Consider the following 21,787-nt stretch of genomic DNA (forward strand, 5'->3'; position numbering starts at 1 on the left):
AATCTACAGTTCACTAGACCTTGTGCACATGTGATATCATTTTGATGTCACATGAAGTTACACAATGAAGTGCCAAAGACGACAGAAGAGAATCGTTCAACGTGATGGAACTGCAACCCTTCCGCAAATTGCTGCAGATTTCAATGCTGGGCCATCAACAAGTGTCAGCGTGCGAAGCATTGAACGAAACATCATCGATATGGGCTTAAGGAGCCGAAAGCCCAATCGTGTACCCTTGATGACCGCACGACACTAATCTTTATACTTCACCTAGGCCCGCCAGTCCAGACCGTTGTCTGGAAACATATTGCCTGGTCGGACGAGTCTCGTTTCGAATTCTATTGAGCAGATGGATGTATACTGATATGGAGACAACCTCATAAATCCATGGACCCTGCATGTCAGCAGGGGACTGTCGAGCTGGTGGAGACTCTGTAATTGTGTAGGCGTGTGCAGCTGAAGTGATATGGGACCCCTGATACTTTTAGATACGACTCTGACAGGTGACACGCCCTGTCTGATCACCTTCATCCATTCTTGTCCATTGTGCATTTCGACAGACGTGGGAAATTCCTACGGAACAATGCGACACTTCAGAATTGTTACAGAGTGGCTCCAGGAGCACTCTTCTGACTTTAAACACTTCCTCTGGGCACCAAACTCCCCAGACATGAACATTATTGAGCATATCTGGGATGCCTTGCAGCGTGCTGATCAGAAGAAATCTACACCCTCTTATACTCTTAAAGACAGTCCTGCAGGATTCATAGTGTCAGCTCCCTCCAGCATTTCTTCAGACGTTAGTGGAGTCCATGCCACGTCATGTTGCGGCACTTCTGCATGCTCGCGGGAGCCCTACACGACTTTAGGCAGATGTACTAGTGTCCTTGGCTCTTCAGTGTGTTTGAAGACAGGAATTGCTATCGACTTTCATTAGTGTTCGATGTAGGGTGCTTGGGAAACACCATAATGGATTCCATAGTTCAGTATTTTAAACATAGCTGCACAACAGCAACGGTTCCACGTAATAAAATTATAAACAGCCGACCAGTTGCAATGGGTAAAGAAATCTTTACCTAGGTTTCAACAAATTTAAATTTGTCTTCTTCAGAAGGTGGCAATTTTACATTAGTATGGACTGATGTATCATCGCCGTTTTTACAAATGTCTGCATAGATCCATTTGTCCAAATTAAAATATAGCCCTAAAAATAGGGTTTGTCATGTAAATATAAATTAGTACATGGATGTTGCAGAGCTCACAAGCTCAGAGTCGCTTGTGAGCTCTGCAACATCCATGTACTAATTTATATTTACATGACAAACCCTATTTTTGGGGCTATATTTTAATTTGGACAAATGGATCTATGCAGACATTTGTAAAAACGGCGATGATACATCAGTCCATACTAATGTAAAATTGCCACCTTCTGAAGAAGACAAATTTAAATTTGTTGAAACCTAGGTAAAGATTTCTTTACCAATTGCAACTGGTCGGCTGTTTATAATTTGATTCCATAGTTGATAGTTTTCATATCGTAACTTGCGTATTATGAAAGTATGCCGTTGCAAGGCAATGGAACACTGAAGATTCATGAAAACATGTTTCTGGTGCAAACTGTTATAATTAAATGTATTGGTGGATAAAGCCATCATGATATCTAAGTTACGACATAAAGGCTGAAGTGTAAGTTCATTGTGGTGTAGTTGTTATAAGTGTGGGGTTAAAAAAATATCGAGTAACTCTTTTGCGTCCTGCCATGTCGGATTTATTTTTTCGCCTTCCCGTTTCTAAAAGGTGTTGGGACTTTCTATTTAACAGAAGTATGTTCTGTAATATACGATCTTATGTACATATAAGAGTGGTTTCAGTCTTAACACACACACACACACTCTCTCTCTCTCTCAAAAGTGAATTGCTCTTCTAAACAACTTACAAATTTGCATGAAGCACACAAATGCGAGACAGTATGAAAACATTGTAATCATCTGGTAGAACAAAAATAAAACGCACTTAACAGATTTCACTGTTATATGTGTGGTGTCTCATGAAGTACCAGTACAATAGTTTTTACTAGCATTTTACCAATATGGACCCCTTTTCAAGAGACCCTCATTGTGTTGGTGTTTTGAAACATAGGGAATAAGAGGAATGAGTTGCTGCTTTAATTTGCCTGCTAGAATAGCTACCTGTTGTTCCTAATTATAGACCAACTCCAGAAACTAGTTTTCACAGTTTGTACATATAAACCTATGTTGCTGAGAACATGAATAAACACTGCTGGATACATACATTATTAGATTCAATGCTGAATGGTTTCAGCTTGTTGTTTGCTATGAATCTGAAAGTCATCACACTTTCATGGTTCAAAATGGTTCAAATGGCTCTGAGCACTATGGGACTTAACATCAGAGGTCATCAGTCCCCTAGAACTTAGAACTACTTAAACCCAACTAACCTAAGGACATCATACACATCCATGCCCGAGGCAAGATTGGAACCTACGACTGTAGCGATCGCGCGGTTCCAGACTGAAGTGCCTAGTACTGCTCGGCCCACACTTTCATGGTTTATGAATAATAAAAATAGTTCATGTAATTTATTCATTAAGTTTCGGAATTAATTCCACCAAGCACTTCCATCTCTCTCTCTCTCTGAATCACTGCCCAGCCCACATGAATGTATAACTCCATACATTTAAAAACAATGTAACTTTGAGGACATGTACCCAGCAGTAAAGAAGAAGTGTTACCTCCAGTTCTCTATACTTGGGTTAAATGTCTTTGTTCTGAATAACATGTCCACCGCATGTCTTATGAACCAAACAAACACGAAGTCAGCAGACAGCCCTTTTCATCTTCAACACTATGCGTAAAGTCAAAATGACATCATGTGTGCATGAAGTGTCGTGAACTGTAGGCTAAGCCAGGTTTTCATGTGCAACAAAAGTGATGCCACAGCAGGTGGCTTGATGGCTGGTGTGGTAGTGACGCCATGTGCTGCTGTTTTCACATGTCCTGTCAAAATTGTGGTGACACTTTTTACAATATGGGGTTAGATGGGTTATTCGTATGTGTTATGAACATTGGAATCGTCATTTGGGTTATGATATTAGAACTGAGGCCAAAATCCAATAAGCAAAGGAGAAATCCCTAATAGTGGATCTGGAAATGGAATTCATACACAAATGACACAGTAGTGTCAAACAAAGTAACAGATGTAGCACTCGTAAATGAAGACCTGTACGTGAAACACTTTCAGATGATAAAGCTAATTTTGAGTACTGGAAAAGTAGTGTTTCGAGCGCTACTAAAAAATCCGATACTCACATTAAGAGGCAGCCTTATCTCAAGTAAAACTAGAAGTGATACTTCTGATATCTGATATATATTAATTACATCTTTCCAATATTTAGGCATATACTACATTGTCAACAGTACAATTACAAAGTTTTTGCGTGATGTGTTGGATGCCATTTATATTGCCCTACATAATCATTTAAAAACAAATATTTCCACTCTTGCAACCAAGATCAGTTAAATACAATGAAATATTAAGTTTATCCTATACCAAATTTTGGAGATACACTTCGTGCAAGTGCATTAAAAGACACTGTAATACAGTTGACTTCCTTAATTAAAAGCTACACTCAATCTAATGTAACACAGCTACTGGAAACCTTGTTGTTACTACTTTTCTCAAATACACTGGGCAAGTGTTTAAAGAGCACTGAAGTTTCCAGGATTAGTATCTATTATATGAATGCAATGCCAACACTGCATTAGTTTATACCAATTATAAAACAAAGTGAGCAGCTGCAGAATCACAAACCACATTTAACTAATTAAATAATACTTCCTCACTCATACACAAATTTTATCCATGCGTCATACAATAAAAAATCATATACTTTCATCACATAAATGAACCATTATGTGCTCACAACCGCAATGTCAAACCTGCACCTAACAAAGATGCAAAACCTGCAGCTCTTTCCACAGCCACAAATTTCTTACATGTGTATCAGCTGAACCACTGCCCTTACAAGCAAGTTAGGGCTCTAACACGCTAGAGTTGGAAGTGCTGGTTATGCGACTTTCAATATGGTGACAAGTGAAATTATTCATATAGGAATTTTATCTGAAGCACTTATAGCGATGTTATGAAAAAAACGGAGCTAAAAATGTTGGGTATAGAAATGGGCACCTCATAGTATCGTTTGTGAATGTACAATACACTAATAAGAGTCTTATCTGCTGAGAGGAGATATTGCTCGAGAATCATTTTCGAATGAGTAAAATACATTTTGAAATCTTTTTGATCTATTTCCAACTCTGTGCAAAAGCCTAATACATATATATGAGATGCCAGCTTACATTATATTACTTTGAAACGTTTTGCATCTTGTGCTATTACTATATAATATGTATTGCATTCCAAAGAGAATTGTTTCTTCATTTCTATGTTACCTTGAATACACTGAAGGTACATTGGAAAGTAAGATTTTTGGCCAAACTATTAGCTTTGTTTTTTTTTTCAGGGTTAGTCGAAGTTCTGATAGGTCACACATGCTGTAAACACGTGTTTGTTTTACTGGTATCACGATTTTGTAAGCAAGCTTTGTACTACTCTGCAGAACAGTTATTATTTAATGACAGCGCCAACACAGACATTGTTATATTTATGTAGAACTTTGAATATTGGCAAGAGTAGTTTTAAATCTCTAAAGCCACAAATAAATTTCCATTTCATTGTAATATTTACACTCAATGACTGAAACAAAAAATTATTATCATTACACTGAAACAAAAAATACATTTACAATGTTGACTGTTCAGCAGTAATTTTAACCTCGTCAAGTATATCCTCTCAAATACTATATTTTTGAATCCATTTCGTAGATAGTAGTACTCTATTACAGATAAACGATTTTAAGTAGTTGCGAATGCTAGAATGATGTTTCTATTGCACTGTTTAAAACCATTTTGCCACTTTAGGAAGTATTTATTTACTAATCTGAAGACTAAGCCCATTATTCCGGCATAACACGAATTTTTGACATTTATAAACATGCAATTCTAGATCTGTAGTGTCGAACAAACAAGAGCAGGCTGAGAGCAGTTCCACCTTTTGTAGTTGCTGAAGTTCATAGGTGATGGTGGAGGAAGAAAGTTAAACACCTTTCAACTTTTGTAACTTATGCATAAGTTGGCATGACAATGTAGTGTTTTCACATGTAAGTTTAGTTAGTGAGTGGTGGTGGGTAAGTAATTCAAGCATGTGGAAATCTGGCTTACCACTGTAGCATAATAAACCATGATTAAAACAACTCATTTTGTAGGGGTCCTGAAAGTGGTGTGTAATGGAAACAGCATATTTTCGTAATATAAAATTATAAATATGAAAACTGCCAAAGATGGTCAATTGGTAGCTGGAGAAGGAAAATGGCATCAAAAAATTAAACCACTTTTAACTTTTGTGGTGTGGCTAAAAATGATACCACTCAAGTGATCCAAGCTGTGCCTTCTTTCGACAATGACATGTCACAGACAGGTCGGACATATTTTATCATTTCAACAATCACTTGAGAATGGCCACAAAGCCAAAATCATAATTTTGTAAAATAAATGAGCAATTAGCAGTCAAATGGTGGAAATTTCCTTTTGTTTTGTTGTAGTCTTCAGTCTGCGGACTGGTTTGATGCAGCTCTCCATGCTACTCTATTCTGAAATTGGCCCTCCTGGAGGGGCTAATTAGCTAGCAGCAAATAAAAATTTGTACACAAGATTGTGACAGAATTTCAGTTAATGTGGTGTGCCTTTCGTAATTACAAGACTGACTGTGACCAATCGATCTGTTCCAAATCGATCACTGCAAGCGAAATCTCGATTCTTTTTCATATGTTAAATTCTACATAGCAAAAATTGGTTATGTTGTACCAGACTCACAATTTTTGCCACCAGGCAAAATTGCTTGACATTATCCATTCCATTTCATATTGCATCTTTTTGCTTGCATTTACTATATCAGCTTCCTTCATGTGGTTACAGTTTTCGTATTTAATTTCTCTTTTAGAACTCATTCCCAGCTCTTTTAACGTGTGTTGGAACTCAGATGGGTGATGGCTTACATCAAATCATACTGCAAAACCAGATGTGAGAAATCTGCACATGTTAATTTCGTCACTTTTTTGAAAAAGCATTTTGAAGCAATTAATGTATTTCAAGCGAAGCAGGATATCAAATTACCTCGTTTCTGGCCGCCAGTTTCACTTAAATGAAGAAGCATTAATTACTATTCATTAGCGAAAACATCGATAAAAACATAGCAGTACCAATAACTTTCATAACACTTGCCTAAACAAATTCGAAGCACTGTTCTTTAATCCTCTAATCAACTGGAATCGTTTGATGTACATCATGACAGGACTCTGTTAGATCTTTATTTTCGCATTTCTATAATGATTTTCCTTCTTCGTATTGTTTAGACCTTTCCATCACTGTTAACACAGTTCAATCAAAGTACCATAAACTCCATTTGCATGCAGTCAGAGCTGCCAATTTACGAGGCATCGTCAATGTCGTTTTGATGCACCGAACTGTATGTGTTATCAGCCATCAGCATAGTGTAAACTTGCACAATACTTAATTGGAATCATTAGATATGTTGTGATTCTGATGCAAGGCTTGTCTGACACCAGGGGAATGACATCATTAGTACCTAGAACAAAAGCAGCAGCAGCAGCTGAAGAAGGGGAGTATTTCGCAGTAGCACTTGTGTGAGGCTGTGTTTCCACAGGCAAGAATTATTTAAATGTGCAAGCCCACACCAAATATTTCATATATCACTTAACCTGTGGAACGCCCTACTTGCACACTGCCATGGCAAATTACACCTAAGATACGAAGTTTAAGAGATGTTTAACCTTTTTGCATGGTATCATTTGCTACACCATCACTTATGATCTTCAGCAACTGCCACTAGGTATATCTTCTCACATTTTGCTCTCATTTATTGTAAATTACGTATCTTGAATCTTTTGTTTATGTGTGTGAGTTTTTAGGGACATCACAACATAATGGGCTTAATCATCAACTAAGTAAATAACTCTAAAAATAGAAATGGAGCAGAAATGTTGAGACAAAACCTTACTTGTTTATGTACCCTCAGTGTATTGTAGACAGAAGCCAAGGAATTAATATAAAAAATTATAAATAGTGCTCTTCAGAATGCAATACATATATGGCAGTGATGATAGTGTCTCCAGTTGCCAGATCCCGCAAAGTTACTTGTAATTTAATATGAGCTACCATTGCATCTCGCACAGATTTTTGTATAGAGCGAGAAATGTGGTTCGAAAGGAATTAAAAATTGATTTTACATTCAAAAATGGTTTTCATCCTCAGTAGATAGCTCCATTATTAGCATACTGGATGTCTACAAACTATTCCTGCAGGATACCCATTTTCATTACCAACATTTGTCGGTTTGTCTTTTTCCTTCATCAACATCAATATAAGCTCTTTGGATAAAAGCTGTGCACGCATATTAACTACAATACGAGGTGCATTCAAGTTCTAAGGCCTCCGATTTTTTTTCTAATTAACAACTCACTCGAAATCGATGAAAATGGCGTTACTTCTCGCCGTAATCCCCCTGCGGATGTACACATTTTTCACAACGCTGACGCCATGATTCCATGGCAGCGGCGAAGGCTTCTTTATGAGTCTGTTTTGACCACTGGAAAATCGCTGAGGCAATAGCAGCACGGCTGGTGAATGTGCGGCCACGGAGAGTGTCTTTCATTGTTGGGAAAAGCCAAAAGTCACTAGGAGCCAGGTCAGGTGAGTAGGGAGCATGAGGAATCACTTCAAAGTTGTTATCACGAAGAAACTGTTGTGTAACGTTAGCTCGATGTGCGGGTGCGTTGTCTTGTTGAAACAGCACACGCGCAGCCCTTTCCGGACGTTTTTGTTGCAGTGCAGGAAGGAATTTGTTCTTCAAAACATTTTCGTAAGATGCACCTGTTACTGTAGTGCCCTTTGGAACGCAATGGGTAAGGATTACGCCCTTGTTGTCTCAGAACATGGACACCATCATTTTTTCAGCACTGGCGGTTACCCGAAATTTTTTGGTGGCGGTGAATCTGTGTGCTTCCATTGAGCTGACTGGCGCTTTGTTTCTGGATTGAAAAATGGCATCCACGTCTCATCCATTGTCACAACCGACGAAAAGAAAGTCCCATTCATGCTGTCGTTGCGCGTCAACATTGCTTGGCAACATGCCACACGGGCAGCCATGTGGTCGTCCGTCAGCATTCGTGGCACCCACCTGGATGACACTTTTCGCATTTTCAGGTCGTCATGCAAGATTGTGTGCACAGAACCCACAGAAATGCCAACTCTGGAGGCGATCTGTTCAACAGTCATTCAGCGATCCCCCAAAACAATTCTCACCACTTTCTCGATCATGTCGTCAGACCGACTTGTGCGAGCCCGAGGTTGTTTCGGTTTGTTGTCACACAATGTTCTGCCTTCATTACACTGTTGCACCCGCAATTGCAATTTCGACACATCCATAACTCCATCACCACATGTCTCCTTCAACTGTCAATGAATTTCAATTGGTTTGACACCACGCAAATTCAGAAAACGAATGATTGCATGCTGTTCAAGTAAGGAAAACGTCGCAATTTTAAGTATTTAAAACAGTTCTCATTCTCGCCGCTGGCGGTAAAATTCCATCTGCTGTACGGTGCTGCCATCTCTGGGACGTATTGACAATGAACGCGGCCTCATTTTAAGACAATGCGCATGTTTCTATCTCTTTCCAGTCCAGAGAAAAAAAATCGGAGGCCTTAGAACTTGAATGCACCTCGTATAAGTATGGAAGAAGCGAGCTTCATCAGAAGTTTACTGGTAGGGTTTGGGTGACACTAGCTTCTCCCAACGAATAACTTCACTTGTTACCATCTTGAAAGTCATGTAAGTAGCATTTGCATATTCAGCATGTGCAAATGCTAACTTGCATGGAAGATTAGTAGCAGGGAGATGCATTCATTTCATGGCTGTGGACACCCAGCTTGAGAGGTTGTTGTGGTCAGCTCGAGAGAGGTGCATGTGATTACAAGACGGTGTTACATTGATTTTGCCTATGGCGAATTGCACAACAATGGCTCACAAAGGCAAAGACATATTCAGTTGGTCAGTGCATCAATATGTTCTTGTTTAAGTATGGAACGTAAATAAACGATTAATTATAATTCAAAGTGTTTGTTTTTCTATTATAACCATGAAACTTTATAATATGATTTTACTTACTTGGACTGAAATAACTGAGAAGTTGAAACTTCTTAATTTAATTCTGAAACTGCTGAGTGAAACTGAATGCAAGAGAATTCGAAACATCAACGCTCAATCGTACGGTTAGTAGAAGATGAAAATGAAAATCGCATTCAGTTGTTCGAAGCTGACCAGAGAGCCTTGGACACATTCAATCACGGGCTGCACGGAGAGGAAGTAAGCAAAGCTGTTTGATAGGCACGATGTAAAATGTTTCAGGAAGCAGCAGAATCAGCTGCTGGTTTCGTTGAAGCGCTAAGACGACCGAATGAGATGGAGAAACAAGAACGCAGATTTTTCAACACAACAATACAATGCTATAGATGCAATAAGCTGCATCACAAGAGATTGTCGCAACAAGAAGAATGGTAATGCAAACAACAGACAACCTGCCAGATCTTTAACCACGTAAGGGGTCGTACAGGCCACCACTCCGTCCGCCTCTTGCCAGAGGCAGTGATTCTTGTTAGTTCCAGTGAAGATCAGACCGAAAATGACTTCGTGATAGGTGCTGTATATCGTGGGAGAAACATCAGACTACTTATTGACACAGGAGCACAGACCTCACTAATGTGGTGTTGCATAGATAAACGGGATAAATTGAAACCACCACTATTAAAAAGGCGAGGGTTAAACGGAGGAAAACTACCTAACTATGGAGAAGCTGACGTAGAATTAATTCTTGGCCAAGGCCAAGATGAAGGTAAATATAAAGATAAATACATAGCAAGGGTGCAAGTAGTTTCAAATAACGAAACGTGTTACGACGGTGTACTTGGATTTGATTTCTTGTGCGCAAACGTGGCAGAGATATTTGTCGTATAAGGAAAGATCAGACTTGGCCAAAGCAACTACAACCTTGGAAATCGTTCTTCAGATCATACTCAAAGGAGCAGCAATACTGACATCTTGGGAATGGACCGCCCAAACGATGCATCAGTTCAAACCGTCCGAGTCGATGTTCAAATTGATCAGCCTGAGTAAATTCCCAAGGGAGTAGGAAGGACAATCTAGAATCTACGTTTTAGTTGTCACCCCTATGCAAGGAAGGAACTTTCTTATTACTTGAGCGATCCGAGAAAAGTGAGGTACTGCATACAATGCATTGTTATATTACTAGCAGTGTAGGTGTAAGTAAAAGTGACGTAATGCAGATTCCAGATGAGGTAAGAAATGCTGCAGCTATAAAAACAGATTTTTGTAACAGTACTGCAATATTGTAACGAGGAGACGAAGTTAATAATGAACTAAAAGGCAAGATTTGGAAGCTGATAGAACATTTGACAACTGATGAACAGAAGATTTTAGCGCCTGTTTTGTTGGTGTATGCAGATTTATTCCGAGAACGTGCAAATACACCTGTCGCTCATTTAGTTCAGCATCATATTAACTACATCATAAGTAAGGAAGAAGCGAGTTTCAATAGAAGTTTACTGGTAAGGTTTGGGTGACACTAGCTTCTCCCAATGAATAACTTCACTTGTTACCATCTTGAAAGTCATGTAAGTAGCATTTGCATATTCAGCATGTGCAAATGCTAACTTGCATGGAAGATTAGTAGCAGGGAGAAGCATTCATTTCATGGCTGTGGACACCCAGCTTGAGAGTATGTTGTGGTCAGCTCGAGAGAGGTGCATGTGATTACAAGACGGTGTTACATTGATTTTGCCTATGGCGAATTGCACAACAATGGCTCACAAAGGCAAAGACATTTTCAGTTGGTCAGTGCATCAATATGTTCTTGTTTAAGTATGGAACGTAAATAAACGATTAATTATAATTCAAAGTGTTTGTTTTTCGATTATAAATGTGAAACTTTATAATATGATTTTACTTACTTGGACTGAAATAACTGAGAAGTTGAAACTTCTTAATTTAATTCTGAAACTGCCGACTGAAACTGAATGCAAGAGAACCTGCTTAAACTGCCGAGTGAAATTGAATGTACTGTCACTTTGCTTGACTTTATCATTTCATACGAATTATTATTGTCAAATATAACTCAAACTTATTCATTTATTACCCACAATATACAACAATATGCAATCTGACTGCACAAATAATTAACACAAAAGAATGGCCCTGAATTAGAAGAAATCCTAACAATAACCCATACATATCATAACTCACCTCACAGAAACTCTTGATTACACGAACTACAGCGATACAGCAAGCACCAATACAGCCAGCTAAATAAAAGATTCTAACTACTGTAGGCAAATGGTTAGCAAAGGACAGATTTTGTTGCAGAGCAAACAATGTATTTAGCAAATTTTAGCTTATGTGACATCCAGTTCAAAAAACTATATAATCGTCTGTGACATCCAGTTCCAAAAATTATATAATCATTAATTATGTTAAATCTGCATGACGGACAGGTCCAGACGGTCTGCTCACGCTAACACTTCAGACCTCTAATCTCTATCACTGCTAACTATAAATGTCCAACCTCCATCACTGCTGGCTATTCCCTTCTAACTTCCATCGTTGCTAGCTATTCATCTCCAACTGCCCTCACTGCTGGGTATTAATTTCTCACTGCCAGTCTGACCAGACACACTGAATCTCTTACAGAACGCACACAGAACTGTCAGAGTTATTAATGCAGTCAGTCGCGCTTCCAACATATAAACATGTAAATAGGCTACTTACAAACGTAAATATTACCATTCAGATGAAGATGAGAACTTGCACTCTGGACAGCAAACGCGTACAAGCCGTATGGTATGTAACACGCGCTCGCCAGCTGACTTATATGGAATGCTGACAATTTGCTTGGTCAGTACACGCGCGTTCCGCTGCAGTGCGATGCAGGAAGTAAGCGTCTGGCCGCCGTCCGCAGCATGCCGTATTAACTAGCGCTGCCTCGTGTGCGAATATGTCTCTTTTCTTAGCTCACCATGGAGCCCTTCGATACGACCCTAATTAGGATGTCAGACACAGTGATGATAAGTGCGAGTAGCATGCGTGTTTTATAATCAGCCTTTGTTAATAAAACACTTACTTCTCGGTGCTCGCGTATTGCTGTACCTCAAGGGCCCACTAGTTACAATCCTGACAAATATTTCGTCTAATTATCATCTGGGCAACAACACAAATAACCCCCTTATACAAGTGGTGTCAGAAGTGGGACAATTATGGAAAATCTACATTCCTGAAGAGGTGCAGCACAACGTGAACTTCGAGCAGCAGCAGCAGCATGAACATCTTCAACTACACAGGGACATCCAACGTTGGAATTCAGGTTGGTCTACTCCAGTATGGCTAGAATACGAAAGGCAGTGATGGATTTTTGTTTTACATTTGAGTGACTCATTGGCGTTAAATTAGATGAAATGTCGCAATCCAGTCAGACTAATGTTGTCGATCTACAAATTGTTATTAACGAACTGCAAGAAGAGATTCGGCAGCTAAAAGCAGAAAGAAGCGAACACAACATTCCGAAAGACTTGTCAAATGATAGTTCATACGGTCACGTTCAACTAAAATAAAGAATTTTTCATTATTGCCATCAGTACAAGTGTAGCTGGAAACCCGAAGATGTTGTGAAGCTGTTTTTTCGTAAACTTGAAGGTGCCGCCCTGTTAGGATCATGAACAGATTCCGATAAGCTAGTGGTTGCCAAATTAAGAAATCAGGGAACAGCACAAGATTTCAATAGCGTGCAGCCTAACTGTGTGAAAACAGAAGATTACAATGAGTTTAGAACGATTGTTGTTCAACAATTTAAACGTAAAAACGCAATCATATTTTACAGAGGGCAGCTTTACACTTTGCGAATGCGACGAGACGAATCTATCGAGCAGTTCGCCGACAGAATTCGAAACATCAACGCTCAATCGTACGAGTTAGTACAAGAAAACGAAAATCGCCTTCAGTCGTTCGAAGCTGACCAGAGAGCTTTGGACACATTCATTCATGGGCTGCATGGAGAGGAAGTAAGCAAAGCTGTTTGATTGGCACTATGTAAAACGTTTCAGGAAACAGTAGAATCAGCTGTTGGTTTCGTTGAAGCGCTAAGACGACCGAATGAGATGCAGAAACAAGAACGCAGAGTTTTCAACACAACAGTACAATGCCACAGATGCAATAAGCTGGGTCACAAGCGTAAGGATTGTAAAGAGAATCGAATCTGTTATCATTGCGGAATGCAGGGTCATGTTTCGAGATATTGTCGCAACAAGAAGAAAGGTAATGCAAACAACAGACAACCTGCCAGATCTTTAAACGAGTAAGGGGATCGTACAGGCCACCACACAGTCCGCTTCTTGCCAAAGGCAGTGGTTCCTGTTAGTTCCAATGAAAATCAGACCGCAAATGACTTCGTGATAGGTGCTGTATATCGTGGGAGAAACATCAGACTACTTATTGACACAGGAGCACAGACCTCATTAATGTGGTGTGGCATAGATAAACGGGATAAATTTAAACCACCGCTATTAAAAAAGCGAGGGTTAAGCAATACTGACATCGTGGGAATGGACCGCCCAAACGGTGCATCAGTTAAACCGTCCAAGTCGATGTTCAAATTGATCAGCCTCAGCAAATTCCCAAGGGAGGAGGAAAGACAATCTACGTTGAAGTTGTCACCCCGATTGAAGGAACGAACTTTGTTATTAATTGAGCGATCCAAGAAAAGTGAGTTACTGAATACAATGCATTGTTATATTGCTAGCAGCGTAAGTGTCGCTACAATGGTGAGACAGAATGTCGCAAAAGTCTCGGTTACAATAACGAATATGAGCAATGAGGATGTTGTTTTGCCACGAGGAACGAAAGTTGCTGAAGTGCCGAGCATAAGTAAAAGTGACGTAATACAGATTCCAGATGAGGTAACAAATGCTGCTGCTATAAACACAGATTTTTGTAACAGTACTGCAATATTGTAATGAGGAGACGAAGTTAATAATGAACCATAGCGCAAGATTTGGGAGAAGACAGAACATTTGACAACTGATGAACAGAAGATTTTAGCGCCTGTTTTGTTGGTGTATGCAGATTTATTCCGAGAACGTGCAAATACACCTGTCGCTCATTTAGTTCAGCATCATATTCACACAGGGAATGCAGCCCCAATCACACAGAAACCTTACCAAATACCATTTGGTCAAAGACAGTTGGTAGAACACATGGTTAACAATTAGAAGCCAGAATTATAAAACCAAAGATCCTTCAGACCCACCGTGGTGTTCACCTGTTGTAATTGTAAAGAAGAAATCAATTTCTGGAGAACCACATTTCCGTTTTTGTGTTGATTACCAATCTTTGAATGCAATGACCACACCCGATATTTACCCCTTACCAAATTTAGTGGAAACCTTGGATTACGTGGGCAGATGTCAAATTTCTTCAGTATGTGATTTAGTAAGTGGTTTTCACCAGTTAACAGTGCATCCAGATGATCCAGCAAAAAATTCATTTGTAACAGTAACAGGAGTATACAAGTATCTTCATATAGCGTTTGGAATTTGTAATGCTCCAGCTACATTTCAACGCCTGATGGATTAAGTTTTACAAGGGATCACGCCAATACAAGCACCTGTTTTCCTGGATGATGTAATAATTTTTGGTGAAAACATGAAGTGGCATACTGAAAGACCACAAGCTGTTTTAAAGCATATCAAAAGCACAAAGCTGTTTTTATCAATGGATAAATGTCATTTTGCTGAAAGTAAAGTTAACTATATTGGTCATGTTATAACCAGTGAAGGTGTTTGACCTGATCCAAAATTAATTGAAGATGTAAAGAATTTTGCTGAGCCACAAAATTTGAAAGCACTACAATCATTCTTGGGATTGTCAAATTTCGACAGACTATTTACAGCCTGTTAAGCGAACATAGCACATCCAGTGACACAGCTACTGAAGAAAGGAGCCACATTAATTGCTCAACAGAGTGCAAAATGGCAATGGAAGAACTTAAAACTGCTCTAACCACAGCCCCAGTGTTAGCCTATAATGATTTCAGTAAACCTTTTCTTCTTTCAACAGATGCATCCAATTTTGCCATAGGTGCAATCTTGTCTCAAGAAGTTGAAGGTCATGAACATCCAATCTCATCTGCTTCCAGACAATTAAACAAAACAGAATTAATTACACTACTACTGAGAAGGAGCTTTGTGCTTTGCTTTTGGTATAACACATAACAGATGTTTCTTAACAGGAAGAGAATTTACAGTTATTACAGATCATGCCGCACTTAAATGGTTATTGAGCTTAAAGGATCTGAGTTCCAGATTAACAAGATGGGCATTAAGACTGAGTGAGAACCAAGTTAAGGTTATTCACAGACCGGGTAAACAACATGTGAAAGCTGATGCAGTGAGTCGAAAAGTCAATGTTTGTGTTACAATAAGTCAAGAAGAAGAGTTAAAGACAGCTCAAGTAGAAGATCCACAATGCAAATTATGGAAAAATGATCAACGTTTTGTCGAAATAGATTATTGTACAAAATCACTCGTAAAGGAAACTGCCTATATATTCCAGAAAGCTTGAAAAAGCAAATCATGAGAGAACAACACTATTCTTTATTATCAGGATATTGCACTAAAAAGCTACAGACATTAATATAGCTCAAATGTTGTGGTGGCCGAGCCGCAAAGCTGACGGTTTCGAGTTTGTTTCACAATGTGGTTCCTGTAACAGACGGAATAATGTAGGAAAAAGTAGAGCACCATTGCAAGTACTGCCAGAGACAAGTGAACCATTTGAAGGAGTAGGACTAGATGTCGTAGGACCGTTGCCTAAGACTAAAGATGGAAACAAATACCTATTGACAATATTAGATCATTTCTCTAGATACCTTCTCATGATACCAATACCTGATCAGAGCGCTGAGACTATAGCTAAAATTTTTGTAAAAGAATGGAATCTTAAGTGTGGATCACCATTAAGTATAATTAGTGATCAAGGAACGAATTTTATGAGTGAATTACTTAAAATGAGTTGTAAGCTCATGCAAATAATTCAGTTAAGGACTACACCAGCACACCCTGATGGAAATGGAAGAGTCGAGCGAGTCCACAGAACAATTATTAAAATGAGATGATAATGAAATCAGTTCCCTAAGCTGTCGACAGGCGTTGATATATATCAATGGTATCAGTTGAAAATATGTGTCCCAACCAGAACTTGAACCCTGCTTACATGGCAGACGCTCTATCAATCTTAGCCACCGAGGGCACAGAGGATATTGTGACTACAGGGATTTATCCCTTGCACGCTCCCTGTGAGACCCACATTCCCTACCTAATGTCCACACACTACATTCATAGTTTCCCTGCCCACTACACTCATTAATCGTGGCAGAGAATCTTACTGAGTTCCAAAAGAGTTCGGGCAGTGTGTGTGTATCCAGCACAGAAGAAGGAGGTCAATGGCCAGTTAGCCTTAACTATATGAAGATGGTATCTGTTGTGTCTGAAAGAATGGGCCATTGACCTTCTTCTTCTGTGCCGGATGCACGTGCACTGGCGAACTCTTACAGGCCTTGGTAAGATTGTCTGCCATGAGTAATGAGTGTAGTGGGCAGGGGCACTATGATTGTAGTGTGTGGACATTAAGTTGGGAATGTGGCTCAGTGGATTAATCTTCAATGCCACACATTGTGATTTATCATGTGAACTGTTTGATATGTCTAGTGTATTGCCAACTACATTTCATGCAACTGGACATTTACCATTAACGAGAATGTTATCTGTTTATTACAATGATTCATACATATTAACATATGGAAAGCATTCCTTATCACGTTTTTCTGAACACAATAATTTAATTAAGGATATCCATGAAAATTTGATTTCTTCCAATAGTGAGTTAAACTTCATTGAAGCAGCAAATAGAATTAAGTTCTTCGAGTCATCCAGTAATATTAATGCATACTAGATTATCAGTATTGTGTTTATATTGCTTTTCTTAATTTGTCTTTTGTCAACAGCATTTGTTATGTATGGAACTGTCATCCTGAAGGCACACTCCTCCGTACCGAACGTTACTGTGTCTGCAAATGAAATACATGTTGCAATGCCTTCTGATGCTACAAATGGCAAAATAGATTCATAATGCCCAGGAGGTCGTTTTGACCCATCTATGGTCGCTCTTTTTCTCTGTGGAGAGTGATGTAAGGGTCTACAGGTTGCACACAGCCGTACGGTACATAAGACGCGCTATCCAGCGGACTTATCTTGAATGCTGACAATTTGCTTGGTCAGTACTCGTGTTCCCGGCCGCAGTGCAACACAGAGAGTAAGCATCTGGCCGCCGTCCGCAGCACGCCGTATTAACTAACGTGGCCTTGGACGCGAATATATCTTTTTTCTTGGCTCACCATGAAGCCGTTCGATAAGACTTTAATTAGGATGTCAGACACAGTGATGATAGGTGCGCATAGCATGCGTGTTTTATAATCAGCCTTTGTTAATAAAACTGTTTAAACTTACGTCTCAGTGCTCACGTATTGCCGTACCTCAAGGACCCACAGCTTAGAAATCCTGACTAATATTTTGTCTAATTATCATCTGGGGCAACAACACAAATAACCCCCTTATAACAAGCTAAATATATCCACAGGGGTTATGTATTTGAGATTTCTCGTTATTAATTATTAGAACGCATGATGTCTGTTCCTTCAAAAGACAGTTACCACATTATTAGTTAAGGACTGAGGTAACACCATGAACACAAACAATAGGTAGGTCTCTAGATGACAACAAAAACACCAGACTTCCAGGAAAAGAGACCAGTGCCTGAATGAGCAGGCAATACCTTTCCATAAAATATTTCACCTTACCACCAAAATACGTTGAACCTTTCCAGAGGAAGCCAACAGTAGCCCTCCAACCATCCACAACACCTTTACTTTGTCACTGCCATCCCTTCAACTCAAAAATTTCTCTTGCATAGTTTCGCCACCCAAGCTTGAAATATCTAAAGTTGAAATCAACTCCAGTGTGCTAAACACCTAACTGTCATGTTCACAGACAGGTACTGTGTTCCAAACCTAGCCTGCGAACAGATACCCTGTGACATATCCACAAACACACCAACAAGGTTCTCTGTGAAAGCAGTCAAGTCATATGCCAATTCTGCTATAACTTCTGCACAGGTTTTTATGTTGGCATGGCCACCAACCCTGTGTCCTCCCAAATGAATGGCTGTTGCCAGACTTTGAAGAACAGGTTTCACCACCAAGTGACAGAATGCAGTGGAACACAATGTACTTGACTTCAATGGCTGCTTCGCAGCTTGTTCCATTTGTATCCTCTCCCCCTACCACTCACTCTGACACATTTCTATCCTGTTTCCTTACTCTAGCCATCATCCTCCCATTTTTCCCCCTCCCAGCTTGTTTGCTTCTCTCCCCCTACTTGATGTGATGCGGCCTTTCGCCCAAGTTTCATGCTGCAGTGGTGAGAGAATGTAGTCATCTGCCACAACCTAACAGTAACTTCCACATGTGGTGACTGTGGCGCTGAAAAGCAGAGTGTCACCATTTATTTCAAAACTGTTCTCTTAAAACTGTCCCTGACGATACAACAGTTTTCCTGATGACGATGGAGGGTTCAATATACTACAGTCACTGTGTGGATATTAGTTTATAATTTCAGATAATTGTAAATACTAATTTTTATTGGTGTAGCCATTCATCAAATAAATAAAATATATCTGACTGTGAATAAGTATGTGTATTTTTTGTTTATTAGCTCAGAAGATGCACACTGTCTTTAAGTTCAACGAGATTTTCAGTCTTGTTCAGATGTCTGTCAAGTGCTCAGTTACTCAAGTGTGAAGTGAATGGTTATCATTACTCTTGCCATTATAGGTAATTCATTTTAGACCTTCCAGAATTTTATTATTGCTAAACCATTTTGTAGAATTACTTATCTTAAGAATCACCCATTGACAATATACATGACCTATTAGAACGGTATGAAACTTGGATGTAAGTGCAAGATATGAAGTCCAGTATGTAATGCTACTGTTTTATTTACATCTAACGTAAGTTAAGCTGCGAGCGTTACTGCATAAAAGTATCCTGTGCCTTAAAGGTCGATTCACACATGACGGAACATCAAATTATTCCACCATGTATTCCAAAATGTGCTCTTCAAACAGGCCATCAACAGAATGGAAATGCAATGTCGAAGTTTCTCAGAAAGAAATTTTTGTTATTGACATGGGTGGGAGAGAGGTGGACGATTTCATCATCTGCTAACATGGGAATTTAACGTAATTTCCGGTGCTCATTCTTGATATAGTAATGGAATTTATGCTTTGCAGTCTCCTTAATTTTTATTTTATTATGTTTTTGTGACACACTGCAAATGTTGCATGACGACTTGGATATTTTTTCATGACTATTTTCCACAAGAGAGGCCAACTATCTGAAATAGAAAAATAATTTCGGTTTTATAGTACCTGGACAGAGAGAAAGCTTACACTTCATATAAATAAGGACAAATACTGATGAAATGGTTTTTGTTAAATACATCGTTAAACTGTGAAAGGGTCAGCTCTATTGAATAAGAAAAAACAGTTCTTTTTGACAGTATTTAGTACTTAGAAGGAGAACATACATGGAGAAGGTAAAAAGGCTCTATATTACACTTAAATGTTGTTTTATGTATTTGTATATATATTTTTTTTCTAAAAATAAATGATGTTTTGAAATATTTGGACAACACTTTTCATATTGTTTCACTATCTCACGGTTTGCGTTACAAACATTATTAAGAAGATCCATTACGAAATTATGATGGCTGCCAACGAAGCCTCTGTACAGCCTCAATTATTAGGCCACAATACACTCTAAGCACTTCCATCCAGGAGACATCTGTATGAAACGTGAGATGGACCTTATAGACCATCTACATCTATGTGATTACTCTGTTATTCACAATTAAGTGCCTGGCAAAGGGTTCAATGAGCCACCTTCAAGCTGTCTCTCTACCGTTCCACTCTCAAATGGAACATGGGAAAAACGAGCCCTTAAATTTTTATCGTGATGATCATTTCTCTCTATGTAGGTGGGTGCCAACAGAATATTTTCGCAATCGGAGAAGAAAACTATGATTGAAATTTCATGAGAAGATCCCGTCGCAACGAAAAACGCTCTGCTTTAATGATTGCAACTCCAATTCATGTATCATGTCTATGGCACTATCTCCCCTATTTCGCGATAATACAAAACGAGCCGCCCTTCTTTAAACTTTTTCAATATCATCCATCAGTCCCTCCTGATATGGATCCCACACTTCACAGCAATACTTCAGAACAGGGCAGACAAGTATAATGTAAGCAGCCTCTTTAGTAGATCTGTTGCACCAGTGAATCACAGTTTTTGGTTTGCTCTTCCCACAATATTATCTACGTGATCGTTCAAATTTAGGTTATTTGTAATTGTAATCCCTAAGTATTTAGTCGAATTTACAGCCTTCAGATTCGTGTGACTTATCGCTTAACCGAAATTTAGCGGATTTCTTTTAATACTCATGTGAATATCTTCACACTTTTCTTTATTCAGGGTCAACTGCCTTTTCACACCACACAGATATCTCATATAACTCATTTTGCAATTCATTTTGGTCATCTGATGACTTTACAAGACGGTAAATGACAGCATGGTCTGCAAATCATCTAAGAGGGCGACTGGGATTGTCTCCTACGTCGTTAATATACATCAGGAACAATAGAGGGCCTATAACACTTCCTTGGAGAATGCTGGATATTACTTCTGTTTTACTCGATGACTTTCCATCTATTACTACAAACTGTGACCTTTCTGACAGTAAATCAGGAATCCAGTCGCACAACTGTGGTGATATTCCATAGGCAAACAGTTTGGTTAGAAGACGCTTGTGAGGAACAGTGTCGAAAGCCTTCTGAAAATCCAAAAATATGGAGTCAATTTGACATTTACTGTCGATAGCACTCATTACTTCATGAGTATAAAGAGCTAGTGGTGTTCCACAAGAATGATATTTTCTGAATCTGTGCTGACTATGCGTCAGTAAATCGTTTTCTTTGAGGTACTTCATAGTGTTCGAATACAGCGTATGTTCCAAAACCCTACTGCAAATCGACGTTAGTGATATGGGCCTATAATTCAGCGGATTACTCCTATTTCCCATTTTGGGTATTGGTGTGACTTATGCAACTTTCCAGTCTTTAGGTACGGAACTTTCTGTGATCGAGTGGTTTTATATAATTGCTAAATATGGAGCTATTTTATCAGCATATTCTGAGAGGAACCTGACTGGTACACAATGTGGACCGGAGGCCTTGCCTTTATTAAGGGGAGTATGTACGTCCTATACCCACAGTGTTAAATTTGCAATATTGATGACCCATCATCTCAGAATCTGTGACAGATATAGATATGAAATTTTTGGGATGTATAGAATCACTCCTTTTCTGATTACTGAACCAGAATCAAAATGTGCAGAGAA

The sequence above is a fragment of the Schistocerca nitens genome, chromosome 8, assembly GCF_023898315.1.
Source record: "Schistocerca nitens isolate TAMUIC-IGC-003100 chromosome 8, iqSchNite1.1, whole genome shotgun sequence".
Taxonomy (NCBI): Eukaryota; Metazoa; Arthropoda; class Insecta; order Orthoptera; family Acrididae; genus Schistocerca; species Schistocerca nitens.